General features: G+C 47.7%; 2 protein-coding genes across 3 annotated transcripts in view; one reads left to right on the top strand and one right to left on the bottom strand.

Moving 5' to 3' along the window:
- Nucleotides 1-5577, bottom strand: part of angptl2a (angiopoietin like 2a) — a 29381-nt gene extending 23804 nt beyond the window's left edge. The window contains exon 1 of the mRNA XM_036976686.2: nt 4885-5577. The gene's annotated coding sequence lies outside the window, so the exon portion shown is untranslated. The remainder of the gene's footprint in view (nt 1-4884) is intronic.
- The window catches only part of LOC110523130 (ras-specific guanine nucleotide-releasing factor RalGPS1), a 306441-nt gene that overhangs the window by 157413 nt on the left and 135756 nt on the right, over nt 1-13272 (top strand). The window lies entirely within an intron of this gene.

Here is a 13272-nt window from a genome sequence, read left to right as displayed (position 1 = left end):
TAATGCAACGTGTGTGTCCTCGGCCAGGTACGGTGAGGCCTTACCCTCGTCTGACTCCCCTTCCAGCGGGATAGGAATTACTTCACTGCAGAACACAATTGTTCTTTTATCTTCTGTATGTGTGGGTCGTTGCCTGCTGTGTGTGTGGGTCGTTGCCTGCTGTGTGTGTGGGTCGTTGCCTGCTGTGTGTGTGTGGGTCGTTGCCTGCTGTGTGTGTGTGGGTCGTTGCCTGCTGTGTGTGTGGGTCGTTGCCTGCTGTGTGTGTGGGTCGTTGCCTGCTGTGTGTGTGGGTCGTTGCCTGCTGTGTGTGTGTGGGTCGTTGCCTGCTGTGTGTGTGTGGGTCGTTGCCTGCTGTGTGTGTGTGGGTCGTTGCCTGCTGTGTGTGTGTGTGGGTCGTTGCCTGCTGTGTGTGTGTGTGTGGGTCGTTGCCTGCTGTGTGTGTGTGTGTGGGTCGTTGCCTGCTGTGTGTGTGTGTGTGGGTCGTTGCCTGCTGTGTGTGTGTGAGGGTCGTTGCCTGCTGTGTGTGTGTGTGTGGGTCGTTGCCTGCTGTGTGTGTGTGAGGGTCGTTGCCTGCTGTGTGTGTGTGTGAGGGTCGTTGCCTGCTGTGTGTGTGTGTGTGTGGGTCGTTGCCTGTTGTGTGTGTGTGTGTGTGTGTGGGTCGTTGCCTGCTGTGTGTGTGTGGGTCGTCGCCTGCTGTGTGTGTGTGGGTCGTCGCCTGCTGTGTGTGTGTGGGTCGTCGCCTGCTGTGTGTGTGTGGGTCGTTGCCTGCTGTGTGTGTGTGGGTCGTTGCCTGCTGTGTGTGTGTGGGTCGTTGCCTGCTGTGTGTGTGTGTGGGTCGTTGCCTGCTGTGGTGTGTGTGGGTCGTTGCCTGCTGTGGTGTGTGTGGGTCGTTGCCTGCTGTGTGTGTGTGTGGGTCGTTGCCTGCTGTGTGTGTGTGAGGGTCGTTGCCTGCTGTGTGTGTGTGTGAGGGTCGTTGCCTGCTGTGTGTGTGTGGGTCGTTGCCTGCTGTGTGTGTGGGTCGTTGCCTGCTGTGTGTGTGTGTGGGTCGTTGCCTGCTGTGTGTGTGTGTGGGTCGTTGCCTGCTGTGTGTGTGTGTGGGTCGTTGCCTGCTGTGTGTGTGTGTGGGTCGTTGCCTGCTGTGTGTGTGTGTGTGTGGGTCGTTGCCTGCTGTGTGTGTGTGTGTGGGTCGTTGCCTGCTGTGTGTGTGTGTGTGTGTGGGTCGTTGCCTGCTGTGTGTGTGTGTGTGTGTGTGGGTCGTTGCCTGCTGTGTGTGTGTGTGTGGGTCGTTGCCTGCTGTGTGTGTGTGTGTGGGTCGTTGCCTGCTGTGTGTGTGTGTGTGGGTCGTTGCCTGCTGTGTGTGTGTGTGGGTCGTTGCCTGCTGTGTGTGTGTGTGTGTGTGTGGGTCGTTGCCTGCTGTGTGTGTGTGTGTGTGTGTGTGTGGGTCGTTGCCTGCTGTGTGTGTGTGTGTGGGTCGTTGCCTGCTGTGTGTGTGTGTGTGGGTCGTTGCCTGCTGTGGTGTGTGTGTGGGTCGTTGCCTGCTGTGGTGTGTGTGGGTCGTTGCCTGCTGTGGTGTGTGGGTCGTTACCTTCTGTGGTTATTTTAAATAGGTTGTTATCATTTTGTGGCCATCAGAGGGACCCTTGTCTAGCAGCTAGAGGAAATTACTAGAGATCAGATATCACAACGGACACCGTTCACTCACGCAAACGTTTAAAGCAAAATAACACTAGTGAAAAATTAGCATATGTACGTGGAAACAGTTCACATTTATATTTCGTAGAGTCAGTATATATTTCACGATGCATTCAATCACCATAACCTTCAGCTTTGAAGGTGTATTGATATTTAACAAAGCCTTTTAACTCGTTGAGCGTTAAGCGACCTACACCTGTTATGCTCCGTCTAAAATACCTGCAACTTCAACCCTGTTGCTAACTTCATCAATCCCTATTCTGTTTAACAGGCTACATTTACTCTGCCCTCTACCAAAGATGATCTAATTATATTAAAGATAGCCGAGTGACCGCTCTAACAGTGGAAATGCATGTCCTCAATGATTGATTGAAGGCGGGTGAGATCAGGTGGAACCATTCTAGCCAATGAGAGGGCAGATACACGTGTGAACAAGCTGTTTTTCCTCAGTTGACGAAATACACATGTGCATCCACTTATATCAGTGCATTTGTAACAGCCTAAAGCAATACAAAACTTCTATTCAATCAGTTAAGCCTCACGTGATTCAACACTCTCTGATAGACCTCAGTACATAAAAAGGGTTTATCTCACATAGTAAATCCTCTTACTTCACCTCTTCCTCTCGGCCTCTACCTTGTTAGCAGGTTATATGTATTCTGCCCTCTACCTAACCCTCTAACTTGTCAATGATCACAAGGCGAGCCCCTAAAGTTGTCCGCATGCTTCCCAGACAAAACAGTCCAGTAGCGTTTTTGTGCATATGTTATGACATTTTGTGAATTTTTTTGTTTGTTTTTTAAGACTTCGGTGAGTTTTTTTTCTTTTTTTTCTGCTGTTCAGGCACATTTTCTTTTTTTTTCCTGGAGGCAAGCTGAAGTTCGTAACCGAAGTCTACGCCCCTTCGTCAGTGATTGGTCAACGGTATGGATTCTTCAATAGTCTTTTTTTTGGGCATTGAACAAGACTCGTTTTCATGCACATTTCTTCATTTAAAAAAATACTGCACCAAACGTTTGACGTAAAATTGCGTGACTAAGATCTCTTCGGCAAAAATACCAACATGAAATGACAGATTTCTTCAATTACCTTTAGATTAATACTGACTATTTTGAGGAAGTGTATACTGGCTAAGGCATCTCAAAACGGATAAACAGTACTATTGCCATAAAAAAAATATTAAAAAAATTAAGCAAATGTGTTTTAAGCGAGCACACTCGTTCAGTTCGGCTAGCCAGGTTTGACTAGACACCAGCCGAACTGAGGCATGCTGATACCTAGTGGTTCTATGACTACCACCCTCCGACCTCTTTCGCTCGACCTGTCTTTTAACCGCGTTCCAAAAGATCTGTCAGGGTCTCACCCAAACCACACCAGAGCTTTCACATTCATTGACTCTGGCACATTTTTTTTTTTTTTTTTTTTTACAATGGAAAGAAAACATTGACATTTTGTGTTTCTAGTTGAGCTTGAGTTTTTCTGGGCTTTTGAAAGCATTTTCAGTTTTTACTCGGCCACAGTGCATCATTAAAGATGGGGGTTTGCTGTGCCAACCCCCTCCCCCGGGAAGTACGAGAGAAAATCATGCAAAAAGACCTCAGTGGAATTGGACAAGGGAGTTTTCCCTTAGCAAGATATTATGATGTAACGGTCAATTAGCCATTTTTCCCATTCTCTGTTTTGTTGGTGCGTTTGTGTAAATAAATAACTTGATGCCTCAGTGTCATGCTCACAACGCTACAGGCTCTTATTTCCTCGTACGTTCAACACACACGCCAATGCAAACCTAGCGACCCCACTTTGATCCAAACAGGACAGTGCTCTGCAGAACCCGTTCCACCCATCCCTCTTCATAGTGTCCATTCGAGGCTCTTAGACATGCTCTTATGAGAGCATTGGGGAAACTAGTAGCCCAACCCACGTCAAAGAAGAATGTCGGAGTGTCTGTTATCAGCCAGACTACTACCCTGACTCCTTGTTATTAGGGTGCTGTCAACTAGGGTCAGGCCAAACACACACACACACACACACGATTCTGGAATGAGTGACATGCACTTCCCTCTTTGTTTCCCCGTTCTCGTATTTCCTCAGAAAGATCCTGTCTGAGCGGGGATAAGTGTCATTCAATTCCCCTCAGCTGTTCGTATCACTTTTACCCAAACATCACTCCCTCCCTCCCTCCCCTCCCACACAATCAATCAAATGTATTTATAAAGCCCTTTTTTTCAGCCGATGTCACAAAGTGCCCCCCCCCCCCCCCCACCCTCCTCCTCCCACACACACACACACACAGCATGGCAAGAAAGGAGCCCCAGCAGCCGGGGATGAGAGACTGGCTCGTCTGCACCACAACAAGAAAAACAGACGACAGCGTCTCTTCTTCTAAAGCATCTAACCACAGCTAACCGCCTCTGTTTACCACCGGACTCCTGTCCATCAGAAGGACTGGGTTAAGTGGTAGTTGACTTGATCAGAAGGACTGGGTTAAGTGGTATTTGACTTGATCAGAAGGACTGGGGTTAAGTGGTAGTTGACTTGATCAGAAGGACTGGGGTTAAGTGGTATTTGACTTGATCAGAAGAACTGGGTTAAGTGGTATTTGACTTGATCAGAAGGACTGGGGTTAAGTGGTATTTGACTCGTGGTATGACTAACGATATACTTTTTAGTCATGTTCTGTTGGTTTCCGAGCCCTTACCTTGTGACTCCGCCGTAATGAGTCAAATGACTGTACTAAAAGCTATTCTCCTAGAACTTGAGGAGCAAATAGCAACCATGATCGCAGGTAAAAATGGATTACAGATTATACACTGCTATAGTAAATTCAACAACAAAAAATCTGTAATTTGGGACATATTACGGCTGGTTTGGTAATCTGCTAACGCATTGTTTTGATTGTTGCGTTCCACCATTAATTCAGAATCATACAATTTATCTGTAGTTTTGTCTTTAAATCATCACCCCAAAATAAAATGATAGCAGAGAATAGTAAAGTCATACGCAGTGAGAGTACACGGACCCAGATTAGGGGAGTCAGCGGCACTTCTGAGAAGTTAACACAGCTGTAAAGTACCCGAGCCAATCTGTAATTACTACTCAAACAAGCACTCTTTTAAGTGCAGGCTTTGCCACTGAAAGCTGTTATAAAAAAAAAGTGCAGCAGCATGCAGAAGTAGGAACACCGGTCCTTACCAGATAAATACGTTGATCTCCACCACTCTCTCTCTCTCTCTTTCTCTCTTTCTCTCTCTCTCTCTCTCGCTCTTTCCTCCTTTAAATCCCTTGCCTCGTGAAGGTTTGATTTAAGGCTCTTCTGTGAATAAAGTCATGACAAAATCCATGGATATTTTTCTCTTGTCCCCCCCCCCCCCCCTCTCTCTCTCTCTCTCCTCCTCACGATCTTCTGTCAGAGAGGTTTCCCCTGCAGGGGATGTTGTTTTGAAGCCTACCAATACGTGACGTGCTCATTCACCGGAGAATCAGCAGGTAGCCCGAACTCTAAAGTTCCTCTTCAGTAACCGTGTCCCTAATGAGCACCGTATGTATAGGTGTCCAAACTTTATCAAGGGTTTCCGCCGTTTAGTTCATTCATACGCTACAGAGGCAGACTTTGTTACCTTTTTTGTCTGGAGTCCATTGATAAAAGCTAAACACCTGAACATGTTTCCTCCAGCTCTGTCATAGTCTTAACACCGACTCTGTCACCTCTACCACAGCAGCCCCTTAGTCTGTTTTTCTACAGAGCCCCCCTCCTTTTTGGCTTTTCTCTCTGTTTCTCTCTGTCTCTCTCTCTTTGTCTCTCTCTCTCTCTCACACTCTCACTCTCTTACTCTCTTTCTATTAGAGGTAAGGCAGTCTTTTCGTCTCGTAGTAATCAAGTCGTGAGCCGGGACCTCCCCTTTCCCCTCCCCTTAACACAAAGGAGATCATGTTCCATGAGACACAGGGACTCCAGTCCCCCCCACCCAAACCCTTGTCCCCTGCAGCCCCCCAGAGCCGTCCCCCCCCTAGCTCTCCAGCCCTCCTTTTTTCCTACCCCCCCCCCCCCCCCATCGCGGCTGTTTGGGGAGTCAGCCAGCCACAGCCACCAGCTGCAACTGTTGCAGACTGAGGCCATAGGCGTCAGTGTGTGTGTTGAGCTCAGGCCTGTTCTTAAGCGGCGTAGGGGGAGAGTGTCACATTGATTTCACTCGTTTAACATGTCGTGATCCTTCCATAATTATTTTCTTTATCCCACATGTTGCACATTTTACCAGATGGCTAGATTAGCTATCGTTACATCTACTTATATAAGAGAAATTAAATATTTCTGGTAAAACAATTGAATTACATAATGGAAATGCACAGGTTTTTTTTTTTTATTTCCTTCTCCAGAATCCACAACATCGTAGTGCTTTATCACTACTGTCAAAGCCTTGAGGCATCAGCAAATGGACTTGTCACCACTTGTCACCATGCCAGGTGGTGGTGGTGTCGTCTCTATGGACATATCTATCTGTACCTGACTCTTTGCGCTTTTAACATTTTTTTTTGGACTGGTTTAAATGGGGGCATGCCTAGCTATTGACTGGTTTAAATGGGGCATGCCTAGCTATTGACTGGTTTAAATGGGGCATGCCTAGCTATTGACTGGTTTAAATGGGGTATGCCTAGCTGTTGACTGGTTTAAATGGGGTATGCCTAGCTGTTGACTGGTTTAAATGGGGCATGCCTAGCTGTTGACTGGTTTAAATGGGGGCATGCCTAGCTATTGACTGGTTTAAATGGGGGCATGCCTAGCTATTGACTGGTTTAAATGGGGGCATGCCTAGCTATTGACTGGTTTAAATGAGGGCATGCCTAGCTATTGACTGGTTTAAATGGGGGCATGCCTAGCTATTGACTGGTTTAAATGGGGGCATGCCTAGCTATTGATTGGTTTAAATGGGGCATGCCTAGCTATTGACTGGTTTAAATGGGGGCATGCCTAGCTATTGACTGGTTTAAATGGGGGCATGCCTAGCTATTGACTGGTTTAAATGGGGGCATGCCTAGCTATTGACTGGTTTAAATGGGGGCATGCCTAGCTATTGACTGGTTTAAATGGGGGCATGCCTAGCTATTGACTGGTTTAAATGGGGGCATGCCTAGCTATTGACTGGTTTAAATGGGGGCATGCCTAGCTATTGACTGGTTTAAATGGGGGCATGCCTAGCTATTGACTGGTTTAAATGGGGGCATGCCTAGCTATTGACTGGTTTAAATGGGGCATGCCTAGCTATTGACTGGTTTAAATGGGGCATGCCTAGCTATTGACTGGTTTAAATGGGGCATGCCTAGCTATTGACTGGTTTAAATGGGGGCATGCCTAGCTATTGACTGGTTTAAATGGGGGCATGCCTAGCTATTGACTGGTTTAAATGGGGCATGCCTAGCTATTGACTGGTTTAAATGGGGGCATGCCTAGCTATTGACTGGTTTAAATGGGGGCATGCCTAGCTATTGACTGGTTTAAATGGAGGCATGCCTAGCTGTTGACTGGTTTAAATGGGGCATTTTCCTAGTTCCTCAGTGCTATCGCTCCACTCATGAATCTAACTTTGATTCTTTCAAAGCCATTGACTTCTGAAGTCTTCAAATTATAGTTACGTGTTACTCTAAACCCTTAATTGATGGTCTTAAGGCTGACTATGGTAAATGAAACAGTCTTGTGGAAAAGTAGAACCAGGATTGTGGGAGTCCTTCACCAAGAGCACATTTCTGCTGATACATGGTCTAGCAGTTTAGACTTAGCCAGTGAGGGTTGCCTATTCAATTCCTTCTATATGGTAGAGAGGTCTATGTTGCTGTGCTGCAAACTAAAGAATATCCTCACTTCGCCCAGCTGTGTGACGACATAAAGCCTAAGGCATTAGCCTCTTTATAATGGTCTCTATTAAAGAAAGAAATAGTAATGGTGGTATTGATAACGGTCCATGACGATGGCAGTAATATATTATATTTACTAATGGGCTTGACGAGTCTGACTCACTCCATCCCAATCCCTCCCCATACTTCCGTGCTGAAGGCAAGCCCCAGCTTGTGCCGACACACTCAGGCCTCCGTCATCTCTCTATTCATCCGTGTAGACTGCTGCCTGACAGCGAGGATGATTGATGGAGAGCTACAGGTGAGTTAAGCTGGTAGAAGGTAGCGACTCCCTCCCACCAGTCCTGGAGCACTGCTAGCTAGTGGGGGTAGAGGGTAGCCACCAGTCCTGGAACACTGCTAGCTAGTGGGGATAGAGGGTAGCAACCCCCTCCTACCAGTCCTGGAACACTGCTTGGTAGTGGGGGTAGAGGGTAGCGACACCCTCCCGCCAGCCCCCACCAGTCCTGAGACACTGGATGAGAAGGGCACACTGGTTATTTAAGAAAAAAGATTGTCCTTTATCATTGTGACACTATGAGAGAAGGTGGCACCGGTTTCAGGTATTACCAGGTTCATGGACTTAAGCCCATAATACAGATGCCAGGTTCGCCTTCCCCTGTGACTGTCACGGAATTTGTCAGTAAAATGACCACGGTCACCGCTATAATCGTTTGAATAGGAAAACAACTCATTAGAAGAAAAAAAAAGTAAATGTTCTCCTCTCCTCCGCTCCTGACTGCATGCGCTGCTGAAGGGAGGGAGGGAGGGATGTTTCCTAGACGACCAGACTTGTTTACTACAACACCTTGCTGAAACAAGGAGTAACTAAGTTTCATTACGTTGTAAAGAGTCCGTGTTAGTGCGGAAGCGGTCTCAACCGCACGTCATCTTTCTGAATGCCCGGTCTTCCTGTATTGTCAGATGTTCGTTCCGCAACACAAAATTCTAAAACGGAATCTTTTTTTTTCTTTTTTTTCATCTCTCCTTATATCGGCTGTTAGATGTGAACCAGGATTACTTTTACTTTGCTGCTTTTGGGTAAAGTTTGTTGACATGCATTTGAAGTTGATAAAAAAAAACGTTAAATTAAAACCTTTATTTTTGACTGTCTTCGTCCATAGTTGTCGGTGATTATACAATCACTGTGCCAACCCTACCCAATTCCGGCATTCGGTAATGCCTTGTCTGCCGAGGGAGAATGCCTGACCTCTGTGGACTGTTTCAACCCACTTGTCTCTGTATCTTCACCAAATCACTGACCCAATCAAACTACCTCCGTGATCAAATTCAAAGTGACTTGTTTGTTACCAGCATGTCTCATTGGAATTCAGGTTTCTCAATTGACTTCACTCAGACCTTAATGAAACTGTTCCCAGCTGGCTGTGTGTGTGTGTGTGGTCTGTTTGTTCCCAAACTGCTTTGCCTTGATGATTCATGAGGGCTAACAATGCTGTAACCTTTGGGCTGAAAAGAGACCGGCCCTTTTGAAGAAGAACAAGAGGGGGGGGGGGATCTTCCACTGAAAGGCAGCATTGCACAGGCCTACTGGAGCTACCCCTTTTTGAAGTCACATCCATGCAGCACGGACCAGCCAGCCAGCCAGCCATGCAGGACAGACCAGCCAGCCATGCAGGACAGACCAGCCAGCCAGCCAGCCATGCAGGACAGACCAGCCAGCCAGCCAGCCATGCAGGACAGACCAGCCAGCCAGCCAGCCATGCAGGACAGACCAGCCAGCCAGCCAGCCATGCAGGACAGACCAGCCAGCCAGCCAGCCATGCAGGACAGACCAGCCAGCCAGTCAGCCATGCAGGACAGACCAGCCAGCCAGCCAGCCAGCCATGCAGGACAGACCAGCCAGCCAGCCAGCCAGCCATGCAGGACAGACCAGCCAGCCAGCCAGCCATGCAGGACAGACCAGCCAGCCATGCAGAATAGACCACCCACCCATAGCAGGCTTTCCTCTTATTAGAATTGGCCAACAATGGACCGTCACGCATTATTTGCTTAAGTAATGCTATTATGTCATTGTCAATTATTTGGATGACTTTTGGGAAGGCAATACATTTTGACTAAAGCCTCTGAGTTGTCAGCCGTTGTGGCAACTTTTCATGGGCCTCTTGTTTTACTGAACATATATTGTCAATGTGATAGGTGTTTAGCAGCAGAAATCTGCCTCACGCACTGATTGAGAGGAGTAGTCCTGTGTAAAAGCCAGAGAGATTTCAAATTGAGAGGTGTAATCCTGTGAAAAAGCCAGAGAGATTTCAGATTGAGAGGTGTGATCCTGTGAAAAAGCCAGAGAGATTTCAGATTGAGAGGTGTGATCCTGTGAAAAAGCCAGAGAGATTTCAGATTGAGAGGTGTGATCCTGTGAAAAAGCCAGAGAGATTTCAGATTGAGAGGAGTAATCCTGTGAAAAAGCCAGAGAGATTTCAGATTGAGAGGTGTGATCCTGTGAAAAAGCCAGAGAGATTTCAGATTGAGAGGAGTAATCCTGTGAAAAAAACAGATTTCAGATTGAGAGGTGTGATCCTGTGAAAGCCATTCTACAAACCTCAGGGACGCTGTTCATCATCATAATGGGCCGGGGATAAACGCATGTGTTTTCCCCCAGGATGAGTTTGGACCAAGCTGCTGTAAAATCTGAGGTAAACTATTCTGACACTTCCCAGAAGATTGCTTGCACCACATGTCCGTACAACACTCACTGACAGTCACTTTCAAGTGACTCAAGATTATTCTTATTTTTTTACATTTGAGCAGACAATTGGATCAGTATGGAGAGAAAAAAAGGCCTCTTGTTTTGGTGCCCACCACATTTTTATGAAACTATTTCTGAGAGATTACATCACTCTGGAGCTAAAGATGACGTATTCAGTCTATGGATGTTTGGAAATCAAACTTGGAGCGTATTAAAACGCCCGGTTGTAAAAAATAAACAAAAAAAAAGAGATGAAGGACTGATTTACAGTAAATCCAGAAACTTGTTAGAAATATCAAACTGGCTGCATCCTTAATGCGCGTCATAAAAGCGCAGTTTAACCGAAGCGGTATTTTTTTCAGAGCCTGATTTCTTTATGCCTGTCTAGGCCAATAGGGACTGTGGAACAGTAGCCATACAGAAGGAGTGTTTGTTGTGAAAAAGCCATATGGAGGGAGGGGGGGCGGGGGGGGGGGGGGTTCATGGACTAGGTCAGGAGGACCCTTCCACCCTTTGTTTTCCTTTTTTGGAATCCAGCCAGTGTGTGTCTCTGCCGGGACACCTGGGAATCCAGCCAGTGTGTGTCTCTGCCGGGACACCTGGGAATCCAGCCAGTGTGTGTCTCTGCCGGCTCACCTGGGAATCCAGCCAGTGTGTGTCTCTGCCGGCTCACCTGGGAATCCAGCCAGTGTGTGTCTCTGCCGGCTCACCTGGGAATCCAGCCAGTGTGTGTCTCTGCCGGCTCACCTGGGAATCCAGCCGTTTTGTGTCTCTGCCGGCTCACCTGGGAATCCAGCCAGTGTGTGTCTCTGCCGGGACACCTGGGAATCCAGCCAGTGTGTGTCTCTGCCGGGACACCTGGGAATCCAGCCAGTGTGTGTCTCTGCCGGGACACCTGGGAATCCAGCCAGTGTGTGTCTCTGCCGGGACACCTGGGAATCCAGCCAGTGTGTGTCTCTGCCGGGACACCTGGGAATCCAGCCAGTGTGTGTCTCTGCCGGGACACCTGGGAATCCAGCCAGTGTGTGTCTCTGCCGGGACACCTGGGAATCCAGCCAGTGTGTGTCTCTGCCGGGACACCTGGGAATCCAGCCAGTGTGTGTCTCTGCCGGGACACCTGGGAATCCAGCCAGTGTGTGTCTCTGCCGGGACACCTGGGAATCCAGCCAGTGTGTGTCTCTGCCGGGACACCTGGGAATCCAGCCAGTTGTGTGTCTCTGCCGGCTCACCTGGGAATCCAGCCAGTGTGTGTCTCTGCCGGCTCACCTGGGAATCCAGCCAGTGTGTCTCTGCCGGCTCACCTGGGAATCCAGCCAGTGTGTGTCTCTGCCGGCTCACCTGGGAATTCAGCCAGTGTGTCTCTGCTGGCTCACCTGGGAATCCAGCCAGTGTGTGTCTCTGGCTGGAGTCTCTGCGGTTCACCTGGGACTACTAGTTCAGTGAAGTGTTTGTTTGCTTTTTAGAATCGTCCTACACCGCAGTGTGGATGATGATGAAAACATCTGTAGAAGAGAGAGGATTAATGAAACTAGCAGGAAGGCTTTCTTTTTCCTCCAGTTTTAAACTTTGACCTTGACCTTCCACAGGGTAGAGTTTACATGTTGAAAATCGTTAAATTAACATGGCGTCTCTCACCTGTCTGAGAGCCGTTAGGCCAACAAAAGCAAAGGGAGGATGTCTGTTTACCCGTTCAACCAAAATGAGCTGAGTCGCTCATGCTATCGCTTTTACAAGGTGACCCTCACATAGCAACCTTTTGATCAGAGAAAACACTTACCTCATCCCCACGTCATTTTGGGTTAGTGCCCACTTCTGCACCCTAGTGTGTGTTTTTCCCCTTTCTGTCCCAGGATGTTACTGTTTTTTTCCCCTTTCTTTCCCAGGATGTTACTGTTTTTTTTGCCTTTCTGTCCCAGGATGTTACTGTTTTTTTTCCCCTTTCTGTCCCAGGATGTTACTGAGTTTTCCCCCCATTTCTGTCCCAGGATGTTACTGTTTTTTTCCCCTTTCTGTCCCAGGATGTTAGTTTTTTTCCCCTTTCTGTCCCAGGATGTTACTGAGTTTTCCCCCCATTTCTGTCCCAGGATGTTACTGTTTTTTCCCCTTTCTGTCCCAGGATGTTGCTGTTTTTTTCCCCTTTCTCTCCCAGGATGTTGCTGTTTTTTTCCCCTTTCTCTCCAAGGATGTTGCTGTTTTTTCCCCTTTCTGTCCCAGGATGTTGCTGTTTTTTTCCCCTTTCTCTCCAAGGATGTTACTGTTTTTTCCCCTTTCTGTCCCAGGATTTTCCTGTGTTTCCCCCCCATTTCTGTCCCAGGATGTTACTGTGTTTTCTTCCCCTTTCTGTCCCAGGATGTTACTGTGTTTTCTTCCCCTTTCTGTCCAACGATGTTACTGTTTTTTTCCCCTTTCTCTCCAAGGATGTTACTGCGTTTTCTTCCCCTTTCTGTCCCAGGATGTTGCTGTTTTTTTCCCCTTTCTGTCCCAGGATGTTGCTGTTTTTTTCCCCTTTCTGTCCCAGGATGTTACTGTGTTTCCCCCCCCTTTCTGTCCCAGGATGTTACTGTGTTTCCCCCCCCCTTTCAGTCCCAGGATGTTACTGTTTTCTTCCCCTTTCTGTCCCAGGATGTTACTGTGTTTCCCCCCCCTTTCAGTCCCAGGATGTTACTGTTTTCTTCCCCTTTCTGTCCCAGGATGTTACTGTGTTCCCCCCCCCCCCCTTTCAGTCCCAGGATGTTACTGTTTTCTTCCCCTTTCTGTCCCAGGATGTTCCTATGTTCCCCCCCTTTCTCTCCAAGGATGTTCCTATGTCCCCCCCCCCCCTTTCTCTCCAAGGATGTTCCTATGTTCCCCCCCCTTTCTGTCCCAGGATGTTACTTGGAACAAAGGAATATGACTCACTATTTCGCGCTCTGTTCCTCTGGCCATGTGTTGACAGCTGTTGGCTGTTGTGTACTTCATTATAATACACGTTCCAGGTTTATTTCATT

Source organism: Oncorhynchus mykiss, chromosome 5, assembly GCF_057628025.1.
Source record: "Oncorhynchus mykiss isolate SJ-2025 chromosome 5, ASM5762802v1, whole genome shotgun sequence".
Lineage (NCBI taxonomy): Eukaryota > Metazoa > Chordata > Actinopteri > Salmoniformes > Salmonidae > Oncorhynchus > Oncorhynchus mykiss.
The sequence above is the reverse complement of the archived record's forward strand: the minus strand, read 5'-3'. Positions and strand labels throughout refer to the sequence as shown.